This window comes from Balaenoptera ricei, chromosome 14 (genome assembly GCF_028023285.1).
Source record: "Balaenoptera ricei isolate mBalRic1 chromosome 14, mBalRic1.hap2, whole genome shotgun sequence".
NCBI lineage: Eukaryota > Metazoa > Chordata > Mammalia > Artiodactyla > Balaenopteridae > Balaenoptera > Balaenoptera ricei.
Genome location: NC_082652.1, coordinates 64110175 through 64122478, shown reverse-complemented (window position 1 = coordinate 64122478; position 12304 = coordinate 64110175).

The following is a 12304-nucleotide window of genomic DNA, read 5'->3' as shown; positions in this document are numbered from 1 at the left end:
TGAATTAAAAAAAAAAGAAATGGATCCCACTTCTGTTCCTACAAGTCCGTTCTCATCTTTCCTACTGTTTCTCTCACCTGTAAAATGGATCACAGATGTCTTGCTGTGATGAACAGAGGGCAGGAAACAAGGCTCATTTGTCTCCAGGTGTCCCAGGCCAGCCAGTGGTGCCTGGTAATAAAAGCCTGTTGGTTGAACAAAAAAAAAAAAAAGAAAAAAAGAAATATTAAAGAAACTTCCTCAGACAAAGAGTAAGGCAATTCCAGATAAAAATATGCAAATGTAAGAAAAAATAAAGGATAAGAAAAAGATTAATGAGTAAATTAAAGTGACTATCAATTCAAACATGAAAATACAAAAACATAATTTTAAAATAGGCAAAGTTCTTGAATAGATATTTTTCCAAAGAAGATATGCAAATATCCAACAAGCATATGGAAAGATGCTGAACATTATTGTCATTGGGAAATGCAAGTCAAAACTAGAGTGAGGACCTATTTCACACTCTCTAAAATGGCTATAATTTTAAAAAATGGAAAATGCACATCTTTGTTGGCAAAGACATGCAGAAATTGGAACTCTTGTACCTTACTTGTGAGATTGTAAAATGATTCAGTCAGTATGGAAAAAATGTGCAGCTCCTCAAAAGGTTAAAAAGAGAATTGTCATATGACCCAGCAAGTCCACTCCTAGATATATTCCCAAAAGAACTGAGGAAGATACTAAAACAAATACATTACAAAAATGTCTATAGCAGCACCAAACAGCCAAAAGGTGAAAACAATCCAAATGTCCGTCAACAGATGAATAAATAAATAAAATGTGGTATATCCATACAATGCAATATTATTCAGCCATAAAAATGAATGAAGTACTGATACATGATAAAATGTGGATGAACCTTGAAAACATTATGCTAGGTGGAGAAGCCAGATATAAAACCCCACAAATTATATTATTTCACATATAAAATATTCCAAATATGTAAATTCATAGAGGCAGAATTTCCTAGTAGTGCTTGCCACAGGAAGGAGGAGGATAGGAGAACTGATTGTTCATTGGGTACAGGGTTTCTTTGGGGTGATGAAAATATTTGGGAACTAGAATGCAATAACTGTTACTGAGTTGATTACTTTAAAAAGGCTTATTTTATGTCATGTGACTTTCACCTAAATAAAAAAATTAAATTACATGACCATTAACAGTACAAAACTACAATTTGTTAGGGGTGTTAAAACATAAATGAATACATAACATTGTTCATTACACAAACTAATGCATGGTATGCAAAATAAAGAAAATATACAGATGGCTAACAGACAAGGAAAAAATGCTCAACATCGCTAATCATCAGAGAGATACAAAACAAAACCACAAAGAGATATCACCTCATACCTGTCAAATTGTTATCATCAAAAAGTCTACAAATAACAGATGTTGGCAAGGATGTGGAGAAAAAGGAACCCTAGTACACTATTGATGGTATTGTAAATTGGTGCAGCCACTATGGAAAACAGTAGGGAGGTTCCTCAAAAAACTAAAAATAGAATGACCATGTGATCAAGCAATTCCACTGCTGGTTATATATCCAAAGAAAGTGAAAACACTAATTTGAAAACATATACATACCACAAAGTTCATAGTATCATTATTTACAAATTTACAATAGGCAAGATATGGAAGCAACATAAGTGTCCATCAACAGATGAATGGGTAAAGAAGATGTGGTATATTTATGCAGTGGAATATTACTCAGCCATAAAAAGGATAAAATCCTGCCATTTGCAACAATGTGGATGCACCTAGAGAGTACTTTGCTCAGTGAAATAACTCAGAGAAAGACAAATCTTTTATGGCCTCACTTATATGTGGAATCTAAAAAATAAAACAAACATATGTATATTACAAAACAGAAGCAGACTCACAGATACAGAGAACAAAATACTGATTACCCATGGGAAGAGGGAAGGGGGGAGGCATGAGATAGGGGTATGGGATTAAGGGTCACAAATTACTATGTATAAGCTAAATAAGCAACAAGAATATATTGTACAGCACAGGGAAATAGAGCCATTGCTTTGCAATACTTTAAATGGAGTATATTCTATAAAAATATTGAATCACTATGTTGTCCACCTGAAACTATTATCATATTGTAAACCGTCTATATTTCAATTAAAAAAAGTAAAAAAAAAATGCATGGCAACAATAACAAGATTATTTGGAGGAGGCAAAATAGAGAAGAATTTCTAAATATCTAAAAGCATCAAGGAAGTGGTAAAAATAATAATTTTTAATTGACTGAAATGAATCAAAGATTTATCTCCAGGATAACTCCTGTAAATAGTTCTAAAATGTATAATTAAAAGATCAATAGAGAAAAAGGAGATTAAAATTTGATTAATTTGTAAAAAGACAAGAGAGAAGGAAATAAGTAGTAAATGTAAAAAGTTGTGTCAAATAGGACAAATTAAGATAGCAGATATAAACTCAGTTATATCTTTGGTAACATTAGATGTACCTGACTATATTCTACTAAAAGAGATAGATTGTCAGATTGGCCTTTTACAAAATTCAGTGGTTGAGAGAAGCAGTCCTCCATGAGCCCAGCTCTCCTATATATCTTTGGTGCGAGCCCTAGCCATCCTCTGACTCTGAGTCCTCTTAATAGCCACATAGACAATGAAATATGTCAAGATGACCACAACATGATTATCATGCAACTGGTTAATCCTTGGAGAAGCAAAACTGGTTTATTTGTTTTTTGCTACAAATGATGCTGAGCACTTGACCTTGGTTTCCTCGGCTACTGCACAACCCATTGGGTATAGCCATCATCTAGGCTGGTTGCCTTACACAGTGGGACTTGGGCTCAGTGGAACTGGAGCTACCATGTATAAGCTTTTGCTGTTTACTCTGTTGTGAGTGATAAACTGTCCTGCTCCACACTTCTAAGTCTCATTGTCTCTTTCGTCACCATCCAGCTCCTTAGTCATTTCATTTGACTTCTTATTGTTCCTCAAAGAAGAGGTTGGGAATCTCCCCTGTCCTCAGTCAATGCAATTCATTCTATTAACCAAATAAAAGGGAAAAATCATATTATTGTTCAATTGATAATAAAAGCAATTTGATAAAAATTTAACACTTATTTATGAGTAAACATTTATTAAACTATAAGTAGAGGAGAATTTCTTTAATTTCACAATGGATATGTTAAAAAAAAAAACTATGGCAGAATTATGCTTAATGGTGAAACACTGAAACATTTTCCTATAAAACTGGGGAGGAGAAAAAGATGTCCACTATTACTGTTTCTTTTTAACATTGTCCTAGAGATCTAGGTGTTATAAAAAGCAATAAAAATAAATAAATAATGCTAACAATAATGTTAATTAGAAAATAATTAACATTATCATACAATTTGGTTATTTCCCTACAAAATGCAAAAGAATATGCAGATATATGAGAAATAATAAATTAGTTTATTGAAGGTGCTGACTATCAAAGTTAACATATAAGGATCAAAAAAAAAAAAAGCGGGATTATTAACCTCAGAGCTGAAATTTCTAATAAGAGTGGGGATCTATTATAAGAGTAATTATAAGAGTCATAAGCATTAAGCATGAAAGTAACACTCTACATTGAAAAGGAAAGTGTATGCTCATATCTTTGCCAAAGTTAATGTGAAAAAGAAGACAATGAAGGGGCCACCAGATTGTTAAAGAGTCAAGCACAAGCCATATAACTGGACTCCTTGTTAATGTAAAGCATTATCATAAAATGTTCCAAAAAGTTCTATGTATGAAAAGCTCAGTGAATAACATATATTAATTATCAGGAAAGGTATCTAGTATAGCACCTCAAATTATCTTTTTCCTAAAATGTTCTGGAAAAATAACAGGTAGAAATCTTATACTCAGTATGATGAAATTTGTAAAAAATGTGAAGAGAAAATGACTAGAAACAAATATGCTTAAACATTAACAGCAGTAATCTTTGAGTGGTAAATTTATGGGGTGATATTTCCAGCTTCTCAAATACCTTTCAGTAATTTTTCAGCTTTCTGGAATGAGCATATATTTCTTGTAGCTCACATAAAACTTTCAATGATCACAGCTTTTATTTCCAAAATATTTAGTTCTTTTTCATAATAATTTATTCTTGTTTTATATTTAAAATTGTATATTTTCCATATCTCTGGATATTAACTAAATTTGTTGTATTTCAAAAAGAATAGATTTTATTTCTTTATGCCATTTACACATACTTAATGAAATTAATCTGAAGATACCAGCTAAATCGTAGTAAATACATCAGATATCTAGGAATAAAACTAATGACTGTAAGATAGCGACACAAAAGACTGTAAAGTACCATTTAGAAAGACTCACGGATACTTAAATAAATGGATAAACATTACTTACAAATTAGAATATGTGAATTCATTTATAGATTCAATGAATACCAACTAAAACCAGAACTTTTTAAAAATTAACAAATTGCATCTAAATTGTATGTGAAAAGGAAAAGGAAAAAGAAGAGCTCTGTATTGAAGATGAACAAAATGAGAGGAAAAACTGATTTATTATATTAGATGATAGGACTTCCTATACACCCAATTTAAAACAGTTTGATATTGGTACAAAAATAGGCAATTATGCCTCTAAATAGAATAGAGAGTCCAAGAACAGAACCATATATATGTGGAAACTGAATTTAAGACAAAGCTAACTGTTGATTAATGACTTAAAGGATGATCAGTTGGAGGATGATCATATATTTTACTTTCCATATTAGGACAATTTGCAGTGAAAGAGCATTATTTGATAATTCCACCAAAGTAATGAGGAGTTAGGACAAATAATTATCCTATTTATTAGACACCTGAATTAAAAACAAATGTTTGATTCCCTTTCTCATAGAATTAACAAAAAGCTAATCCAAGAGTATTAAAGATTGATACATGACAGGCAAAACATTAAATTTTCTATAAGATAATTTCTTCATTATTTTGGGGTGTGAGCTGTTTCTTAAACAGGACAAAGGAAACAATCCAGTAGTAAGTATTGGCAAATTTGTATATATTAAAATTAATTTTTTTCACTAAAAGACACTATTAAGAGAGTGCCAAATAAATTATAAAAAGGAATTATTTGCAACACAGAGAGCAGGCATAGAGCCTATACCTGAAAGATATAAAATATCCATACAAGTCAGAAAGAAAAATTACAAATAAACAAATGTTAAGATAGGCAAGACACTAATCAGGAACTTTAAGAGGGGATAAACAAATGAGAATTTACAAATGGCCAGTTGACATACGAAATAGTTTCACCTATATTAATAATAAGAAAATGCAGTTATAACCATGAGGTCATGACATTCTTCAAAATGGAAAATTCAAAAAGACTCACACTTTTTTTTCTTTTCTTTTTTTTAATTGTTTTTGTCTGTTTGATTTGTTTCTTTGCTTCATTCCTCAGTTGACACTCTGCTTTGGTTTGTTTTATGGTTTTGTGATTTTTGTCAGTTTTCTTTTTAATTGTTTGATTTAGTTCTTGGGTTCTTTTGTTTATCTGGTTGTTCTCACACTTTTTGATTTATTTGGTTCTGTTGTTGTTTCTTTTGTGTGTGTGCATGTTTCCTTGTTTCTGCTTCTGTTTGTTTGATTTTACTTTTTAACCATTTGTCTGGGGTTCTGTTAGTCTTTTTTTTTTTTTTTTTTTTTAATCCCCTTTAAAGCCAGAATGAGTGACTTGTGGTGTATTGGTCACTCGACCAGAAGTTGGGTCTGAGGCTCTGGGGTGGGAGCACTGAGTCCAGGATGCTAGACCACTAGAGAATTCCTGGCCCCAGGGGAGATTAATCACCAAGAGCTCTCACACAGGCCTCTATCTGAATTCAAGACCTGGCCTTAACCAATTGCCAGCAGCGCCCAGCATTGGATGACTCACACAAAACGACAAACACAGGAACACAAACCCACCCATCAGCAAACAGACTACTTAAAATCATACTAAGCTCACAGACTCCCCAAAGCACAACTTGACATGGCCCTCCTCACCAGAAGGAAAAGACTCAGCTCCACCCACAAGAATGCAAGCAGCAGTCCTTCCCATCAGGAAGCCTAGGCAAGGCACTCGACCAACTTCACCACTGGGGCAGAAAACAGAAGCAAGGGGAGCTACGACCATGCAGCCTGGGGAATGGAGAGAAAAAATACTGTAAATTAGACAAAATGAGAAGACAGAGAAATATCTTGCAAGTAAAAGAGCAAGATAAAAACTCACAAGACCAAATAAATGAAGAGGAAATAGGCAAACTACCTGAAAAAGAATTCAGAGTAATGATAGTTAAAGATGATCCAAAATCTCGGAAATAGAATAAAGAAAATACAAGAAACATTTAACCAGGACCTAGAAGAACTAAAGAGCAAACAAACAGTAATGAACAAACCAATAACTGAAACTCAAAATACACTAGAAGGAATCAATAACAGAATAACTGAGGCAGAAGAACAGATAAGTGAGCTGGAAGATAGAATGGTGGAAATAACTGCCACAGAGCAGAAGACAGTCTCAGAGACCTCTGGGACAACATTAAGTGCACCAACATTCGAATTATAGGTGTCCCAGAAGAAGAAGAAAAAAAGAAAGGGTCTGAGAAAGTATTTGAAGAGATTACAGTCAGAAACTTCCCCAACATGGGAAAGGAAATAGTAAATCAAGTCCAGAAAGCATAGAGAGTCGCATACAGTATAAATCCAAAGAGAAACATGCAAAGACACATATTAATCAAACTAACAAAAATTAAACACAAAGAAAAAGTATTAAAAGCAGCAAGGGAAAAGTAAGTAATAACATACAAGGGAATCCCCATAAGGTTAACAGCTGATCTTTCAGCCAAAACTCTACAGGCCAGAAGAGAGTGGCAAGATATATTTAAAGTGATGAAAGGGAAGAAACTACAAACAAGATTACTCTAGCCAGCAAGGATCTCATTCAGGTTCGAAGGAGAAATCAAAAGCTTTACAGACAAGCAAAAGTTAAGGGAATTTAGCACCACCAAACCAGTTTTACAACAAATGCTAAAGGAACTTCTCTAGGCAGGAAACACAAGAGAAAAAAAAGACCTACAAAAACAAACCCAAGACAATTAAGAAAATGGTAATAGGAACATACATATCAATAATCACCTTAAATGTAAATGGATTAAATACCCCAACCAAAAGACACAGACTGGCTGAATGGACACAAAAACAAGACCCACATATATGCTTTCTACAAGAGACCCACATCAGATGTAGGGATGCATACAGACTGAAAGTGAGGGGATGGAAAAAAGTATTCCATGCAAACGGAAATCAAAAGAAAGCAGAGTAGCAATACTCATATCAGAAAAAATAGACTTTAAAATAAAAACTCTTACAAGAGGCAAGGAATGACACTACCTAATGATAAAGGGATCAATCCAAGAAGAAGATATAACAATTCTAAATATCTCTGCACCCAACATAGAAGCACCTCAATACATAAGACAAATGCTAACAGCCATAAAAGGGAAAATTGAGAGTAACACAAAAATAGTAGGTGACTTTAACACCCCACTTACATCAATAGACAGAACATCCAAACAGAAAATAAATAAGGAAACGCAAGCTTTAAATGACACATTAGGCCAGATGGACTTAATTGATATTTATAGACCATTCCATCCAAAAACAACAGAGTACACTTTCTTCTGAAATGTTCATGGAACATTCTCCAGAATAGATCACATCTTGGGTCATAAATGAAGCCTCAATAAATTAAAGAAAATTGAAATCATATCAAGCATCTTTTCTGAACACAACACTATGAGACTAGATATCAATTACGGGAAAAAAACCTGTAAAAAAAAACAAACACATGAAGGCTAAACGTTATGCTACTAAACAACCAAGAGATCACTGAAGAAATCAAAGAGGAAATAAAAGAATACCTAGAATCAAATGACAATGAAAACACAATGACCCAAAACCTATGGGATGCAGCAAGAGCAGATCTAAGAGGGAAGTATATACCTATATAATCTTACCTCAAGAAACAAGAAAAATCTCAAATAAACAACCTAACTTTACACATAAAGCAATTAGGAACAGAACAAGAAGAAAAATAACAACAATAGAAAAACCCAAAGTTAGCAGAAGGAAAGGAATCATAAAGATCATATCAGAAATAAATGAAACAGAAATGAAGGGAACAATAGCAAAGATCAATAAACCTAAAGGTTGGTTCCCTGAGAAGATAAACAATATATATAAACCATTAGCCAGACTCATCAGGAAAAAACAAGAGAAGACTCAAATCAACAGAATTAGATATGAAAAAAGAGAAGTAAAAATTGACCTTGCAGAAATACAAAGGATCATTAGAGACTACTACAAGCAACTACATGCCAATAAAATGGACAACATGGAAGAAATGGACCAATTCTTAGAAAAGCACAACCTTCTGAGACTGAACCAGGAAGAAATAGAGAATATAAACAGACCAATCATGAGCACTGAAATTGAAACTGTGATTAAAATTCTTCCAACAAACAAAAGCCCAGAACCAGATGTCTTCACAGGCAAATTCTATCAAACATTTAGAAAAGAGCTAACACCTATCTTTCTCAAACTCTTCCAAAATAGAGCAGAGGTAGGAACACTCCCAAACTCATTCTACGAGGCCACCATCACCCTGATACTAAAACCAAACAAAGATATCACAAAAGAAGAAAATTACAGTCCAATATCACTGATGAACTTAGACGCAAAAATCCTCAACAAAATACTAGCAAACAGAATCCAACAGCATATTAAAGAATCATACACCATGATCAAGTGGGGTTTATCCCAGGAATGCAAGGATTCTTCAATATAGCCAAATCAATGTGATACACCATATTAACAAGTAAAGAATAAAAACAAAATGATCATCTCAATAGTTGCAGAAAAAGCTTTGGACAAAATTCAATACCCATTTATGATAAAAGCTCTCCAGAAGGTGGGCATAGAAGGAACTTACCTCAACATAATAAGAGACATGTATGACAAACCTACAGCCAACATCATTCTCAATGGTGAAAAACTGAAAGCATTTCCTCTAAGATCAGGACCAAGACAAGGTTGCCCACTCTCATCACTATTATTTAACATAGTTATGGAAGTTGTAGCCACAGCAATCAGAGAAGAAAAATAAATAAAAGGAATACAAATTGGAAAAGAATTAAAATTGTCACTGTTTGCAGATGACCGGATACTCTACATAGAAATTCCTAAAGATGACACCAGAAAACTACTAGAGTTCATCAACGAATTTGGTAAAGTAGCATGATACAAAATTAATGCATATAAATTTCTTGCATTCCTATACACAAACAACAAAAAATCAGAAAGAAACCCTCCCATTTACCATTGCAACAACAACAAAAAAATAAAACACCTAGGAATAAACCTACTTAAGGAGGCAAAAGCCCTGAACACAGAAAACTACAAGACACTGATGAAAGAAATCAAAGACAATACAAACAGATGGAAAGATATACTATGTTCTTGTATTGGAAGAATCAGCATTGTGAAAATGATTATACTATCCAAAGCAATCTACAGATTCATTGCAATCCCTATCAAATTACCAATGGCATTTTTCACAGAACTAGAACAAAAAATTTACAAATTTTTTTGAAACACAAAGACCCCGAATAGCCAAAGCAATCCTGGCAAGAAAAACAGAGCTGGAGGAATTGGGCTACCTGACTTCAGACTGTATTACAAAGCTACAGTAATCAAGACAGTATGGTACTGGCACAAAAACAGAAATGTAGATCAATGGAACAGGATAGAAAGCCCAGAAATAAACCCACGCACATATGGTCACCTTATCTTTGACAAAGGAGGCAAGGATATGCAATGCAGAAAAGACAGCCTCTTCAATAAGTGGTACTGGGAAAACTGGACAGCTACCTGTAAAAGAATGAAATTAGAACACTTCCTAACACCATACACAAAAATAAACTCAAAATGGATTAAAGACCTAAGGCCAAGCACTATAAAACTCTTAGAGGAAAACATAGGCAGAACACTCTTTGACATAGATCACAGCAAGCTCCTTTTTGCCCCACCTCCTACAATAATGGAAATAAAATAAAAAATAAACAAATGGGACCTAATGAAACCTGAAAACTTTTGCACAACAAAAGAAACCATAAACAGGACAAAAAGACAACCCTCAGAATGGGAAAAAATATTTTCAAACAAAGCAATGAAGTATTAATCTCCAAACTACACAAGCAGCTCATGCAGCTCAATATCAAAAAAACAAACAACCCAATCTAGAAATGGGCTGAAGACCTAAACAGACATTTCTCCAAGGAAGACACACAGATGGCCAAGGGGCACATGAAAAGCTGCTCAATATCACTAATCATTAGAGAGATGCAAATCAAAACCACAATGAGGTATCACCTCACACCAGTCAGAATGGCCATTATCAAAAAATCTACAAACAATAAATGCTGGAGAGGGTGTGGAGGAAAGGGAACCCTCTTTCACAGTTGGTGGCAATGTAAGTTGGTACAGCCACTATAGAGAACAGTATGGAGGTCCCTTAAAAAGCTAAAAATAAAACTACCATATGACCCAGCAATCCCACTACTGGGCATATACCCTGAGAAAACCAAAGTTCAAAAATATACATGTACCACAATGTTCATTGCAGCACTATTTACAATAGCCAGGGCATGGAAGCAACACAAAGTCCAGCAACAGAGGAATGAAAATAAGATGTGGCACATATATGCAATGCAATATTAGCCATAAAAAGGAATGAAATTGAGTTATTTGTAATCAGGTGGATGAACCTAGAGTCTGTCATACAGAGTGAAGTAAGTCAGAAAGAGAAAAACAAATACCATATGCTAATGGACATATATGGAATCTAAAAAAACGGTACTGATGAACCTAGTGACAGGGCATGAATCAAGACGCAGATGTACAGAACGGACTTGAGGACACAGGGTGTTAAGGGGAAGCTGGCGCAAAGTGAGAGAGTAGCATTGACATATATAGACTACCAAATGTAAAATGTATGGGTGGTTGGAATCTGCTGCATAGCACAGCTTGATGCTTTGTGACAAGAGATGGGTTAGGGACGGTGGGAGGAAGGCTCAAGAGAGAGGGGATATGCGGATATATGTATACATATAGTTGATTCATTTTGTTGTACAGCAGAAACTAACATAACATTGTAAAGCATTTATACTCCAATACAAATATGAAAACAAAAAAAAGACTCACGCAGTCAATTGTTTTTGTTGATGTGGAACAAGAGGAAAAGTCTGTTTGATGGTTGTAGTGTAAATTGTTACACCTCTTTGGAAAGGTATTTGCCATTATTTGCTAGAGTTGAAAATATTAATGTGCCACACCCTACTGACTCCACTCTTCAGATATATGCTCACTAGAGGATATGTGCCAAGAGAAATGCACAAGAATGTCCTTAGCATAATTACTCATAAGAGATGAATGTTCATGAAGAGTGGGAGGGGAAAGATAAATAAATTATATACAATGGAATATTCTCCTACACTGTAGAGAAAAAGAACAAACTACAGCTACATGGTTAGGAAACATAATAGTGAGTCCAAGAAGCTAGATGAAAATAATATGTGACATATAATTTGATTGATATTAAACTATAAAACACGCAAAATGATCCTATGTTAAAAGTCAGTATAATTACCTTTTGGAGGAAAAGGGGAGTAGGGATTACAAAGGCCATAATTAGAGATTGGAAGGCGCTGACAATACTGTCTTGACTTCAGTGGTGATTATCCAAGTGTTCATTTTGTGACGAATAATTAAGCAATGTATTTAAGGGATGTTTTGTGTGTGTATGGTTTTTTGTTTGTTTTTGTGTGTTCGACTTTTGCATTTGTATTTTGTACATTGTCAGTATGTATGTTATGATTTAAATAAACCAAAACAAACAAAAACTTTTGTAGCAAAACACATTCCCCATAGAGGAAAGATCAGAAGGTGGTGGAAACAACTCATCTGATCGTGGGTCAGAAGTCCCTCTTTCTTGGTTTCCAGAGCCCTCTGGATGATTTTCCTTCCTAAGGCTTAGTTTCTCAGGTCTTCCTTTGATTCTGGGAGCTACACTGACTTTTCCAGTAAAGCCATCTGTGACTTACTTATCAGAATCAGTTTCAGTTGCTAATAACCAAAATACCCTCTCTTATACAACTTTAAAATGGTATAATTTTATCTGTTTTGAAT